Below are 13,829 nucleotides of genomic sequence, written 5' to 3'. Positions count from 1 at the left end.
TGGGGTTGGGTTTGTGCTGATCCTGCTGTGGTGGGTGATGAATGCCAGAGCAGACTAAGGCAAAAGAGGCAGTAGGAGTCATGACACACTCATACTTGCCAGGTTCTATCCTGCTGTATGTATCCTTAACCTTCCTTCACTATTCACTGTGTGAAGGAAGCCATAAGGCAACAGTCTTTGAAGGACTTAGGTCTTCCTATAATGATTATCCAGTCACATACTGAGCTTCAGTCCCTCCCTCCTGATCAGCTTTGTCGCCTCATGAAATCTTGGAAGAGCCTTTCCTAGTCGAATGGCTACCACCCTTGCCCTGCCTTCAGCTGCCCTATGTCTCACATGCTTCTTGTTGCCCGGCTACTCCATTGCCCCCATGGATCACCCAGCTGCCCACCCAGCCATGCTGGCAGCTGAAGGTATCTCCCACAGGTCCCTCTGTGACAAGGTCTGTCTGCTCCTTGTCTCTGCCCAGCATCTGACTTATTTCAAAGCTGATTTTCAAACAGCTTGTTCTCTACTCTTACCATACCTCTAGATAAGACTAGGGTGGGCTTTTGTCTCATGGTCTGGAGCACAGCCACCTTCTGAGCCTGCAAAGTATCTAGGGCACTGTTTCATCTCCTGCTCTTCCTTAGCCATCAGATCTGACTTCACGAAGACCACAGGCTCCCTTCATGTGCCTTCCTATCTTGGCTAGTTTTGGCTAGTTTTACCCTCTTGTTTTGGAAATCACCAGAGCACCTCTGCAACCACGGTTTCCTCTTGTGAAAGCAGAGCGATAATATGTACAGATCTTGAAGAACAAAAATATCCTTACTCCTTGCATCCAATTGCTCCTAGATCATTCTCGTAAATGTCTCTGTGAAGGCTAACCTTGATTTTCATTCAGAATCATGATGCTCTGCTCCACAAACGCTCTGGTATGGCTGCTATGATGATAGGCACCTTGCCAAAGATGGTGGACATGGCACATGGAAGGTTAGAGGTTCCTACCAGCTCATTCTTGAATGTCATGATGTTATTTCATCTCACGGCATTGGTGACAGGCAATGGTTTTGGCAGAACCAGTGCACTGGTGACTCCCATGTTATCAAAGAGGGCGGTGCCTGGCCAGCACTCCAACCTTGTCACTTCATTTTGATCTTCCAAGGAATACTGACCTCCACTGTTACTGAATCCCCTGTACAGAACAATGCAGCATACAGCAAAAACTACCTTTCTAATGTAATTGCATGTCCTGTTGGCAATATCTGTTGTGAAGACACTAGTTGCACCAGGGAAAAATACATTTTTCATCAGGGAGAGGCAAAGGATCACAGAGCCTTGGATGAAGCAGCAGAGGTAATCGACATCAGTCCTAGCTTCTACCACCAAGAGAGCCTGCATGGGGAGAATGAGTGGAAAGGCAAAGCACAGTGAAATATTGCTGCTGGACACATGGTGTTCCCCAAAAACAGCATGTCCAAACTTGTGAAGGAACATCTGAAGCTGCTCATACCTCCTCCAGGCCCTGCCTTTAACCCACACGACAGTCTTCCTCACTACCCCACAAGTGGCATGGCTGAATTATCACAGTGTTCTTGAGCATCTGTTGAAAGAATGCACCCATGCACATGTACACATTTTCACCTGTATTTTTCACCCAAATTTAGAGAAAAGCAAAAAATATATATTTGGAATAATCGTGTTTTACTTGTTCTACTTGTCCTGATGATTGATCATCCCTGTTTAGGTAGACTTTGGTTTAAATAAATAAATAAATAAATAAATAAATACATAGAGCATCCTATTTCATGAAGATTGCCCAAAACTTAGACTTTAAAGCAAGAATTTCTATTCTGGATCTCATAGAGCTCCTTGCATATCGTTCATTCTTGAGTTCTTACAATGCTCTTTGTACACTGTATGTAAAAAACATCTCTGTATATGGGCCTAAGCCACAGGACAACAATAGGAAAACATATTAAAGGTGTAGTTTTAATATTAAAAGAAGAAAAACTGAGTGCTGAAAGTTAGTGAACACTCAGTAGTGGGCATGTAAAGCACAGGATCAGAACAGTTCCCAGCTCAGATAGATGGTTCCCCTTATCTTATCTTTTGCAAGTCCCATGTGCTCACCACTGATTACTTGCAAGAGTAAATATCTCAACTCTTTAGCTAAGACAGTACTGTGTCTGCAGCAAATCCCTTGCATGAAATAGGAGATGCAGCCAGCTTTGCTGGTGAATGTGGAGAGAACCTCTGGAGGAAAGGTGAAGTGGAAATCAAAGGTGTGGATCCCAGAATCCGGGCAGCTGTCTGAAAACCAAGCAATATGCTCTAGTCAGGAACCTCTTAAATATTTAAGATGCTTGTACCTTCCAGAAACCTTGACATTTCTTCCAGAAATCAAGGTGATGTTACCTTACCTCACCTTACCAGCTGGTATTTCACACAAAATTTTATGAGCGAACTGCGCGCTGCCTCTGCAGGTTAGCTGCTGGATGTTTGGGCAAAGCAGACTTGAGAACTGCTCATCTGCTCATCCTGACTCACAGTCATGAACCTGCAGCTTCTAGCTAATCGTTTAGAATCAAAATAGACTGAAGTGGACTCTTAACTGCAAAAAGCAGTAATGGTCTTCTAGAGAGTGAAATTATGTCTTAACTCCCATTTTTCTTTTATTTTTGTCTGCAGCACAGAGGAATGTGATCTGAACCTTGTGTTTCACCTTTGTGAAAGACTCACTCACAATAGAAATAATATTGGACACCTTCCTTGCCCAGCTGTGAGACAGGAATATTACAATCCTTTCCTTCTAAAGTCTTTGCATCTGTGTCACTCCATCTTAATGAAATTCAGCTTTGTATAGGTCCTGCTGACTTTAAGACAAGACTATCCCACCTATGTAAGCGTACGTTTAGCCTCTTTTGATCTGATAAGAGCAGCTCTTGACTCTGCTTATCCAAAACTTCACTTCAACATGCATAGGTGCTGTCAGTTTTATTGTCCAGATGAACACTTTTGCTCTTCCTAACAGCTTGTGCCAAAATTTCACTTTGAACAATAGTAGTAGGGAATCAGAGACTGCTAGAGTTTTGTTCTATTTCTGCATCTTTTTGCAATGAATTCAACAATGTCTTATGTTTTTATAATCTAAACTGGGTATTTTTGCTGGCAAAAGAGTCTGGGTATTGTTTCCTAATGGGAAGGGTTTTTTTTTTGCCACATGGCATAACAGCTCTTTCAATCCATCAGTTGTAACTCAAAAGGAAAAAAAATGCCTAAATAACAATTTGAAATGGAGGAAAACTGAAATTCAAGTTCTTAGATAGATGCAATATAACAAATTCCTGATAGTTTGTAGGAATCTGATATTCCAATATCTCTGAATTCCCCTGGGAAGTAAAAGTATGCTCCCCTTCCCCTAGCTACCCATGTCTGGTATGCATGAACCCCATTGCACAGGAGAAACCATCCATGTGGGCTCAAAAGCTTATTCCCCTGAAACCACATGAGTGTTACAACTTTCCTGACAGCTGTAGAGACGGGAAGGACTCCCAAGAGCCAACTCCTGGGGGCACCCAGAGACATTATGCATCTTGGTCTTCAGCAAAACTGGGAAATTTCAGTCACACTGTGACTGTGTTTACTGGCGAGAAGACAATGGCTGTGGCTGTGGGCTAAGTGTGAGTGTGCTACTGGTACGAATGACCAGAGGGACGCTTTCCTATGAAGGGCAGAAGAGATTTCCTGAGGTGAGACCATGTAAAGCTTTGCTTAAAGAGCTTCAAACTGTTTGCTGAGCTCCTGGCTCCTGTTTGCTCTCACTCAGGGATTCTGTTGGTGCTGAGCCTTGGTAGCACCAAAACGCCTTTTACTTTTCTGGATCTAATTATCCTAGCAGTGTTACCAGTCAGATTTGACAGTCACCAGTAGTCAGTTCTTAAGCAGTCATTATCTCACAATGAGACTATACTGAGTTCCAGGAAATGGTGATGAGGTTTACCAAGGTTAAAAGGAAATATGTCAGTACGCACCAGAAGCCATGTACATGCAATTCTTACACAGACATCAGCTGTGACTGTGACCAAGGTGGATATGACCCAAATACCAGGCAGTAACATGCTATGAAGACCATATTAGCAGCTGAGTGTCAAAAGCTAACACAGGCAGGGATCTGTTCAAACATACATTCCTTCTATGCCAACATCAGTGGGGAGCACAGAGTATTCAGGGTAAGAAGAGTCAGGTCTGTATCTTCTTTCATGTTTTCAAATGGCTTCCTTGGACTTGTTAGAGCCCTTCTGTAGAGATGCAATCAGTGCTGGGAAAAGGAGCAGAAAGACTCAGCTACAGTAGGAATAATCCGTTATTAAACTGTACTGCTTTGGCAAATTATGGTGGATGTGAGTGCTCAGCTCTTCTGATATAAGGAACATGAATACAGGTGACAAAATATGGATTTAAGAGTATATTTAAGTAACCCTTATTTCAACTTCAGCTGAGGAAATACAGAACTGAGACGCATTACAGGTACTTGTTCTTCTAATAGCAAAAATGATTTTTCCTACACTTAGTCACTTTCTGTCTTTCCTGTCAGGGCTGTAACATCTGGTAGCCCACAGCAAGAGCCAGCATGCTGCAGGAGGTCAAGGCTAAGAGTCAAAGGCATGTGTAAGGGGAAAATGATCTCTAGTGCGAAGTAGAGCCTTCAGGTCTGAAAGGAAATGAAGCCTGATCACTGCAGGTCATAGCTCAAATAAACAGCTTCAGAGCAGTCTAACTTCATTTCTAAACTATTCCAGTGCATTGAACTTTTAGCCAATTATCTGTTGACTAAACCCTCAGGACTCCCAATAGACCTGAAGAAAGAGAGGCTGAGAAGAGGAAACGCTCCTCCTAGGAGGCTTACATTTACTGTAGATGTCTCCTGAAATAAGACACTTGTCTGCAAAGAAGACTGTCTTTGGTGGTCATTACATCCCACTGACTTAACTCTATTTAATAAACATGTACTGTTTAATCATTAGCTCTGCATTTACACGTGTGCATGTTAGAGTGTATGACACCTAAGGGGTGCCCTGCTGCGGGCATTCCTCTTGGAGCGGGAGAGCTGGACAAGACCTCCAGAGGTCTCTTCCAACCTAAGTCATTCTGTGTTTCACGCTTGTGCAGTGTTTTCAGTGTATGTCTGATTGTTTCTTGCTTCTCAGTAAGGATACAGCAATAACACTATAAGAGCCTTCCCTACAGTTGCAAATATAACACTTTTACACTCAATTTATATATTCTGGCACATGAAAAGTAAGCATTTCAGATGAGCAAAGAGTGCTTCAGTGACGTCCTTGTGACTAAAGATTTCATACCTGCAGCTAGACAGTGTGCAATGGCTGTCTGTGCAACAAATGTTCACAGCTACCAGAAGTGTGCTGAGGGCACTTCTGACACTCTCAGATGCTACTTTCCATACCAGAATATTTCTATTCATTTCTAAGCACCAGTAGCCATATGACATAGTGAAAAGGAGAATGCCATGGGATAGAAGCAACAAGTATTGGTGATACAGTAGATAAATTGTAATTCAAGATTGATATTGCAAACGTAAGTGGTGGCCAGAGGACTGCAGCAATTGCTAGTGAGATCTGAATACAGCAGAACAGGTGAGCAGCCACTACACCATCCTTCTGAGCAGTTTGGCTGAGGCAAACAACTCTTGTTCACCTAAACAGGATGCTTGGCAAGTTCTTATTGTAGTGTGGGAGCCCTTGCTGAGTATGGCTGAAGGCAAGGGACTGAGGTGAATCTCAATCCTGAAAATCTCTTTGTCACATGAGAGTAATTCCAGGCAACTGGAGCTGCTGCCAACACATTCCCTGCAAAAACATCATCAACAAAAAATAACAACAATAACAACAACATAAAACACTGTCTGGCTCACTAGTGTAGTCCTCGGGTTCTGTTGGACACTTGGAACAAATGAGTGCAGAATGCTCCGGTCTACATTGATTTGGGAAGGGAAAAAAAGAATGCAGGGAGAATGGAGGGTTCTTCAGCCAGGGGAGCAGGGATGAACACAACCAGAGCAAGTGGCGGGGATCACTTCCACTGCTGATGCCAACAGACAGATGTCTGAGCCACCAACAAGCTGTGAGCCAAGAGAAAGCATTGGCACCTGCTCCGCAGAACCTGATTCTAGGGGTAGTGTTCTCAGCTGCAAGCTGAGGATCTGGGCACACAATGAGAAATACTGAGTATTAGCTGGTCAAGACAACAAACAGTTTAGGAAACAAGGCATAGCAGAACTTTGAACTTTAATCCTATTCTCCTACATGCCAACCATTCACTTGCTCCAGTGCAGTCAGGATTCTCCTTCATAGTCCCTGTCCCTCACTCCTGCAGTGTTTTCGTTTTTTGTTGTTGTTGCTTTCCTGTTTTCTTTTTTTGAAGGAAAAAGTATTGATGACTGCAGACTGTTGTTCTCAGTTCTTGGCTGCTGCATCTTGTTCTGTGAGTTTCTCCTTGTGTTGCTCTGTTAAAAAATAAACTCTTTGGGAGAGGAATTGTTCAGTATCCTGGGTTGTAGTGAGAAGGAACAGCTTTTCAATGGGTTACAGAATTACCAGTAACATAAATATCCTTTTTTCTTGCTAACACCTGGTAATTTTCAGCAGTCACGCATCGTGAACAACCTGCATGGTTATAGGTAAAAAAAATAACTTACAGCTACTTGCATGAGTCAAGATATATCATCAAGTAAAAAATTATTATCCAATGATAATTTATGAATCAAATGCTAAACTTCCATGGTTTTGTGCTCAGGCACTGATTTATGCATTACAAAAATAGCTTATAGCTATGATCTCCATACTACCATTATACCAAACCAATATTTCATCTCAATCTGTATATCCCCTGTGAATTTTAAATACAATCTGAACCTGCTATCAGTCAGTAAAGGAGGAAGAATTGCTTTTAACTCATAATTTGCTCTCCTTCCTTAACTCTATTTTCTGTCTTGAAGTAAGACCAGCTAAAAGTTGTGTAAATGTTGTTTCTTCACATCGAATGACCTCTCTACGAAATGATCTTTAAATTCCCTTTCCAGAAGAACAGCATAGCTCTTTTAACAAAAGCACCTTTAACAAATGCAAACTTCAACAGGTACAATAAAGAACATTATTTTCTCTCAGCTTATGTTGATGCGCGGTGTCATTGATTTTGAGCTTTCAACTGGTATCAGCCAAAATAGAACCTTTTGTCTGAATCTGCTGCACTTTAGAAATCACAGATGGAAAGGAAAAATATATCAATGCCTCAATACATTTAATTTTTTCAAACTGAAGCCACAGCTCCCTTTCATTCATTTAATAAACTTTCTGCAGGCCCATTATCCTTCATATGTTTATACAGACTTCAGGGAGAACTGTGTCATTATTTCCTCCTGGTTTTGTTTCTCTGAGACTCACATGGACATAGCCATAAGTTTGAGCTACCTCCTAGTTTTATGGAAGACCAAGTCCTTGAGCTTTTAGTGCTGTATTTGTGAACCTAATGAAGTTGTTCTTGCATCAGGGCAATTCCAGATATGTATATAGACTGGGAGAAATCACTGATAAGGAGTTGCATTTCTCACATAAAGGATAGTTGAGAGCACTGGGCTTATTTAGCCAGGAAAAGAGAAGGCTCCAGGGAGACCTCATTGTAGCCTTCCAGTACTTAAAGAGAGCTTATAAATAGGAGACCTATTTTTTGCACAGTCTGATAGTGATAGGACAAAAGGAAATGGTTTTAAACTATGAGGGCTGCTCTGAAAATAATGCCTCCTATTTTATTATATCATTGAACACCACCAGAGGCAGATGCTGGTGGTATGAAAGTAGAGGTTGAACCTTCCCACCACTATTCATTCCATGTTGTTGCTGTATGACAGATGGCAGCAGAGGGGCAGATTGACAGAATGGAGTCTGACATGGAAGTGCAGATGAAGTAAAGGTGTGTCAGTGAATACTCCACGTGGAAAAAAATGCTACTCACTGACATTCATCAACACTTCCTGAATGTTTACAGAGGCCTACTTGTGGATGTGAGCACAGTGAGGCAGTGGGTGATGTGTTCCTGTAGTGAAGACAGCAATGTGAAATACAAAACGTTCATCTCTGACCAAAATGCACAGCTAATGATTGTGACTGAAGAATAGAGTTTTGTAGATGAGAATTTTCTCTATCAAATAGTGTTATTGTATCTGGTTTAGTTTCCGTGGGAATGAACAGAAGGCATTACTTTCGGAATTATATACATAAAAAGGGGAGATTTTGATTGTTCATTAGGAGGAAGTATTTTACTCAGAGTGGTGAGGCACTGGCACAGGCTGCACAAAAACGTGGATGTCCCATCTCTGAAGGGACATTCCTGGCCCACTGTCACTCTGGTTCCCCAGAGATCCTGAGGCCTGAACAAATTTGATGTGACAAAGCAAAAAGGAGACCAAGGTTAAGCTTTAGGGTTCAACGTTGAACTAGGACTGGCTTGAACTTTAAAAGGATTAAATACAAAAACGTAGCACATATCTTGTTAGTATTCCACTGCTCTCTACCTGCATATGAAGGGTCTGCATTTACACACAGATTCCCTTTGTGAGTTGAGCTGCCTCTAGCTCTCCTCGTGGTGACATGTGGAAAATGGAATACCTGCATTTTAATTTTAAATTTCTTGAATTACTGGGGAAATAGGTCCTACTGAAAGCCAAGTACTTTGGATGCACTAAATGCTATATGCTATTGCTTTCTTGAAGCCAACTTCACCACCACGTTATAGGCAGTGATATAGCTATGAAAATGACTCTTCATAAACTCAGCCCTTTTAATACAGAGGTTTTACTAGAAATCATGAATCAAACAAATTAATTCAGCGTCTTTTCGCCAAGAGGTGTCTCTCTCTGGGAAAAAAATAATGTGCAATAAACACTGTAAGTGGGATGGCCAACCAGAGCTAAATGGATAATTCTTATTTGGCATTCCTATATAATGAATTATTCACTTGGCAATCACAAGTTTTAATTATGTTTTAATAATCTTTTTTTCTGGATGTGATTGTGATATATTGTGCATATAAATAGGCAATCAATGCTTTCACTAATAATGTTTTCAATTTTATTAGTGAGTGAATTGCAAAAGGTAACTTTTTTTCATCTATCTTGTAACTTTGAAGTTATTTTATTTGTACTGATACTGGCATTAAAAATTATCTGTTATTTTAACATCTTCTAGGGTATGCACAGAGCTGATACCGTTTCTACTGTCAGTTGATTTTCAACCAACTTGTACTGCAGCAGATATAAAGAGCTATTTTATACAGTCATACAGGAAAACTAATTTCTCCAAAGGGTATGAAAGTGTAGTTGCCAGCTTTCTGTAAGCCAAACACCTTTTTTTGTGAGGATCAGCATAAGTCAGACTGACTGTAAATTTAGAACTCCTCCTTTATTCCCTGGCTATTCTCCACATTTAGTGAGCACAATCAAAAGTAAGAACCACTTTAAGAATTTATAACTCTACTTGGCAGGTTTGGAGATGGAGGACTGTAAGAAATGCAGCAGAGCCAGCATGAGTTTAAAGCTTTACTGTGATAGATCTTACCCACAGAAAGTACTGCAAAGCTGTCAATAGCTGCTTGTAAACAGTAGAACTTGAAGTAGGGAAAACATGTTTTTTCCCTGTCAGAATTGCACAAAGCTGTGGCTGAGGCCTTCAACTGGCCTATCTATCTGGCTGATGTGAGAAATAAGATATTGATTTTTCTTATAGCAAACAATCAGAAAGTTTGAAAAGCCACAAAGCTAGCAAGCAACACTGTTTATTATGCTCGAAGTAAAGATGTTGGAAAACTTCCACTATCACATATCTTTCTATTTACCAAATGCAACCTAATTCTGTTATTGACCAAAGAAATATAGAACAATGACTGCTAGAGTTGCTTCTGGTGGGAACCAACACAGCTAGAAACTGGCTTACGTACTGTAGTTTTCCATGTTACAAATAATATGTTCACTGAAAGAAAATAATTTCTTTTTAAAAAATAAACTCTGGATTTGCAGTTTTTTCAGAATCACTCTATTAAATTAGAACAATGTTTACTACTCTTTTCATCCAGTATACTTCAAATTATCAATCCAGAATGAACCCGGAATGATCTCTTATCTAGAAAAGCGTACAGAAATTGAAATCTTGATGGAAAAATTCTAATTAAGAAACTACGAGATAAAGTCAAGAGTACAGGTAAGAACTTGTGAGAAATGAAAAACACGGTATACAACATAAGATCTCTAATTCTTTCCATTCAAAATCTACATGAGTCAAAGAAGAGAAGTCTGAAGATTTAGAAACATCAGTGGGAATGAGAAAGACATAAACTGCCTACAGTATTTGGCCTCAATAGAAAGTTTGCATTATTTTGTCCTGCTAGAGAGACCTAGTAGTTCAAGACTTTCTTACTAAATCAGAGAGCCCAGAGAGCAGCAGTGTCCGCTAGGAGATCTTCCAATGAGGGACCAGCACTCATATTGCAAGCATCTGTTCCTCTGACCAATGTTACTTCAGATAGCCTCTCAGCTTCTCGTCATTTAAATAAGTGTATAAACTGTTCTGTTTCAATTGTGGGTGCACTAGCAGTGAGATGGTCAACGCACCAGAAGCACTACCCACAGGAGATGTGCAAACCCAGGTGAAGCTGCCCACCCCAGCCCTGCAAGCAGTGAAAAGCTTTGTTAGGAATGCTGAGGAAAACGTGGTTGTGCTGCTGACAAGCATCTCCTCGAATCTTTCAAAGCAAGAATTCAAATGTGGGAACTGCCCCTGTGGCACCATGATAGATCAGTCTTATTTTCAGACAAGCTGAGGTCTGTGTATTGAGGCATCTCACAGGGGAAATGACCAGGACCCTAACTTACAACTCAGTACTGGGATCTGTGTCAACCAGTGCCTTTTGGTGTTGAACACTACAGCTTCAGCTTTGGTCCATGACCCATAATGGTACAAAGGACTCCCCGTCCCCAGATTGCCCTGGGAATTTTCACCCAACCCAGCAACAATTCACAGGTGTGCACTGGAGCTTAGGGGCCCCTCCTTTGCTGGACTTCAGGACTGGATTTTCTCTTTTATGGAGGCAACTTCTCCTGCTGAGCCAAGGAGGAGTCAGGGCTTTCCCAGGATAAGGGAAGATAGAGCTGCTCCATTTTTTACCCAAAATACAGGGTCTATATCTGTGAATTCAGCCTGGAGAAGAGAAGGCTGCGGGGCGACCTCATTGCAGCCTATCAATACCTGAAGGGAACCTACACCCAGGAGGGGAGTAAACTCTTCAGAAGGGCTGATAACAGCAGGACTAGGGGAAATGGATCAAAGTTGAAGGAGGAAAGATTTAGGTTGGATGTTAGGGGGAAGTTCTTCACAAGGAGAGTAGTTAGGCCCTGGAACGGGCTGCCCAGGGAGGTTGTGGATGCCCCGTCCTTGGACGTGTTCAAGGCCAGGTTGGACAGGGTCCTGGGCAACCTGATCTGAATGTGTATGTTTGGTGGCCCTGCTAGGCAGGGGGGTTGGAACTACATGATCCTTGAGGTCCCTTCCAACCCAGGTGATTCTGTGATTCTGTGATTCTGTGAATACTCCTTCCACTATGTTTTTCTGTTCAGGAGAGTACAATGTTTAGCTACAATCTATTCTGTCCTGGAAAACTTAGCAGAGGCTTAGCGATATCTTTGTGATGTCCTTATGAAACATTTCCATTTTGCTTCAAATATTCATTTTATCAGTATGAAATTCTGGCTGATTTTCAGTGCTGTTTCTTGCTAATACAGTTTATTACAACTGAAATCTAATGAGAGCTCTTTTCTGCAGACTCCCCTGTGGCAGGTAGCCACCGTAACTGTATGAGATCAGACTGAACCTCCCTCTAAGCCAACAGTCACCAGAACATCATCTAGTTGATGTCAGTGCCAGTGTGGAGGTGGTAAGGAGTATTAGGTTACTTGACAAAGACAGTCCCCACGCACATACACAGAACACCACAGATGGGGGATATGAGCTGCTTGGCCTAACCAAAGCCCTGTGCAGTCATGCCCGCAACTGATGAGCACTGCCTGTCCCAGCTTCTCACCAAACTTCACTTCCAGTTATGTCCCTGGGTGCAGGGCTATCTGGCCTGTGTTCGTGTGTAGGGGCTGAGTTCTGGAGTTGGCTGGGATGAGGGATCCAGTCTGTTTGTTTCAGATGTGAGCATATGTTTGTGTGTGTCTCAGCTGTATATCCAAGCAGTATATTAAAAAACATATCAGGACAATGTGGTTTCAAATGAACACTTCAATATGAAGTTCCCATAACCTTTGACCCAATGAAGGCATGCAGGAAGTGTTCTTGCTATTTATGGAGCTTGTATTCCCCAATCTGATGTTGCCCGCTGCTACTGATTTGTGATGCCGACTTTTTTCTTCTTTTAGCCTTTAGATTCTAGCCTAGGAGCATATTTGTTCAACTAGGTTTGGGGTCATAAATAATTGAAATGCACTAAGAAATGGTAGTTTTGGCTGGCTGATTTATATAGTGAAGAGAGCAAAGAGGTTACGACCTTCTGGCTCTAACTTTGACAAGCATATAATTGGGAGACAAGAAAGAGGCTCAAAAGCATGCCAGTACATGGAAAACAGCCACTTTTGCTTGTGAAGACATGATGGTGTAAATTGCCTCTCCTGCATGCAATGTCTAATCTGTTTATTCATTTTTTAACAATCCTACTGGCTTTTCCACATTGCTGAATATTCCTTGATGTCTTGTTTGGTTTTGTTAGATTTTTGTTCAGAGAATATGACAGCAACACAAGCAGGAGTGAAATCATTGTGTGTACAGTGCCAGAAACCTCCCAAGAACGCACAGGGAAGGAGCAGGGAAAAGGAAAAAAGAATAGGAAAAATGCCCAGGCTGAGCTTTTGGTTCAATTTCTCTTCCATTAGTGACCTTTAAAGAGAGACAAAGATCTCTTCACACTGAATTTGATCACTGCCACTGAAGTAGAGGAAATTCCTTTGGTTGTATTCCTGGTCATTAGGACGTCTGGGTGAATTCGTGCTCTCTGTGGGGTTCACTCGTTCTAATTCTTCCATGTTAGTGAAAATTAGTTATGATCAGAAAGGAAGGGTCAATTTCCTTACCTGTCACCTGTCACCTAAATCTACTGTTAACTAAATCTGGGAAGGAATCTACTTAGGTAATCAAGCCACTAGGATGCCACTGGCTCTGAACATCTGTGCTGATGCAATGCTTTCCACTACTTTATTATTTATGGAGACAAATTTAGCTCTAGTTTAAAATACATTGTTGTCTTTTTTGGGGGAAAAAAAAAAACCAACAAAAAAAACACAGTGCATTAAGCATGAATTGTATGGAATTTTTTGTCCTGCTACATCTTGATGCATACTATCAAATGCACTTTGTATCAGTCCTTGCAGCCCTTACACTCAATTTTTTATTAATGCTTCCCTTGTAATTCTATATTTGTTTCCAGAGTAGATGGGGAATAAAATGGGAGTTCTCCAGTGACTAATATGACATTTTTGAGTTCTCATGGATGTTAACAAAAGACTGCGCACTCCAGTGAATAAAAGCTATTTACTGCGTTAAAAATGACACTGAAATTGCATCCCATGTGGATCTTTTTTATTATTATTAAAGTTGTTCATTAAATGCTTGTTATTTCCGGCAAAGCAATATTTTCAAAAAGATTAAGCAGTTCATAAATGAACAGGATAAGTTCATGATCAACTGTCATTCTGTAGTTCGATTATCTATAAGTCTGTGTGAGCA

The sequence above is a fragment of the Tympanuchus pallidicinctus genome, unplaced genomic scaffold (genome assembly GCF_026119805.1).
Source record: "Tympanuchus pallidicinctus isolate F22 unplaced genomic scaffold, pur_lepc_1.0 scaffold8, whole genome shotgun sequence".
NCBI lineage: Eukaryota > Metazoa > Chordata > Aves > Galliformes > Phasianidae > Tympanuchus > Tympanuchus pallidicinctus.
Note: the sequence above shows the minus strand (reverse complement) of the source record.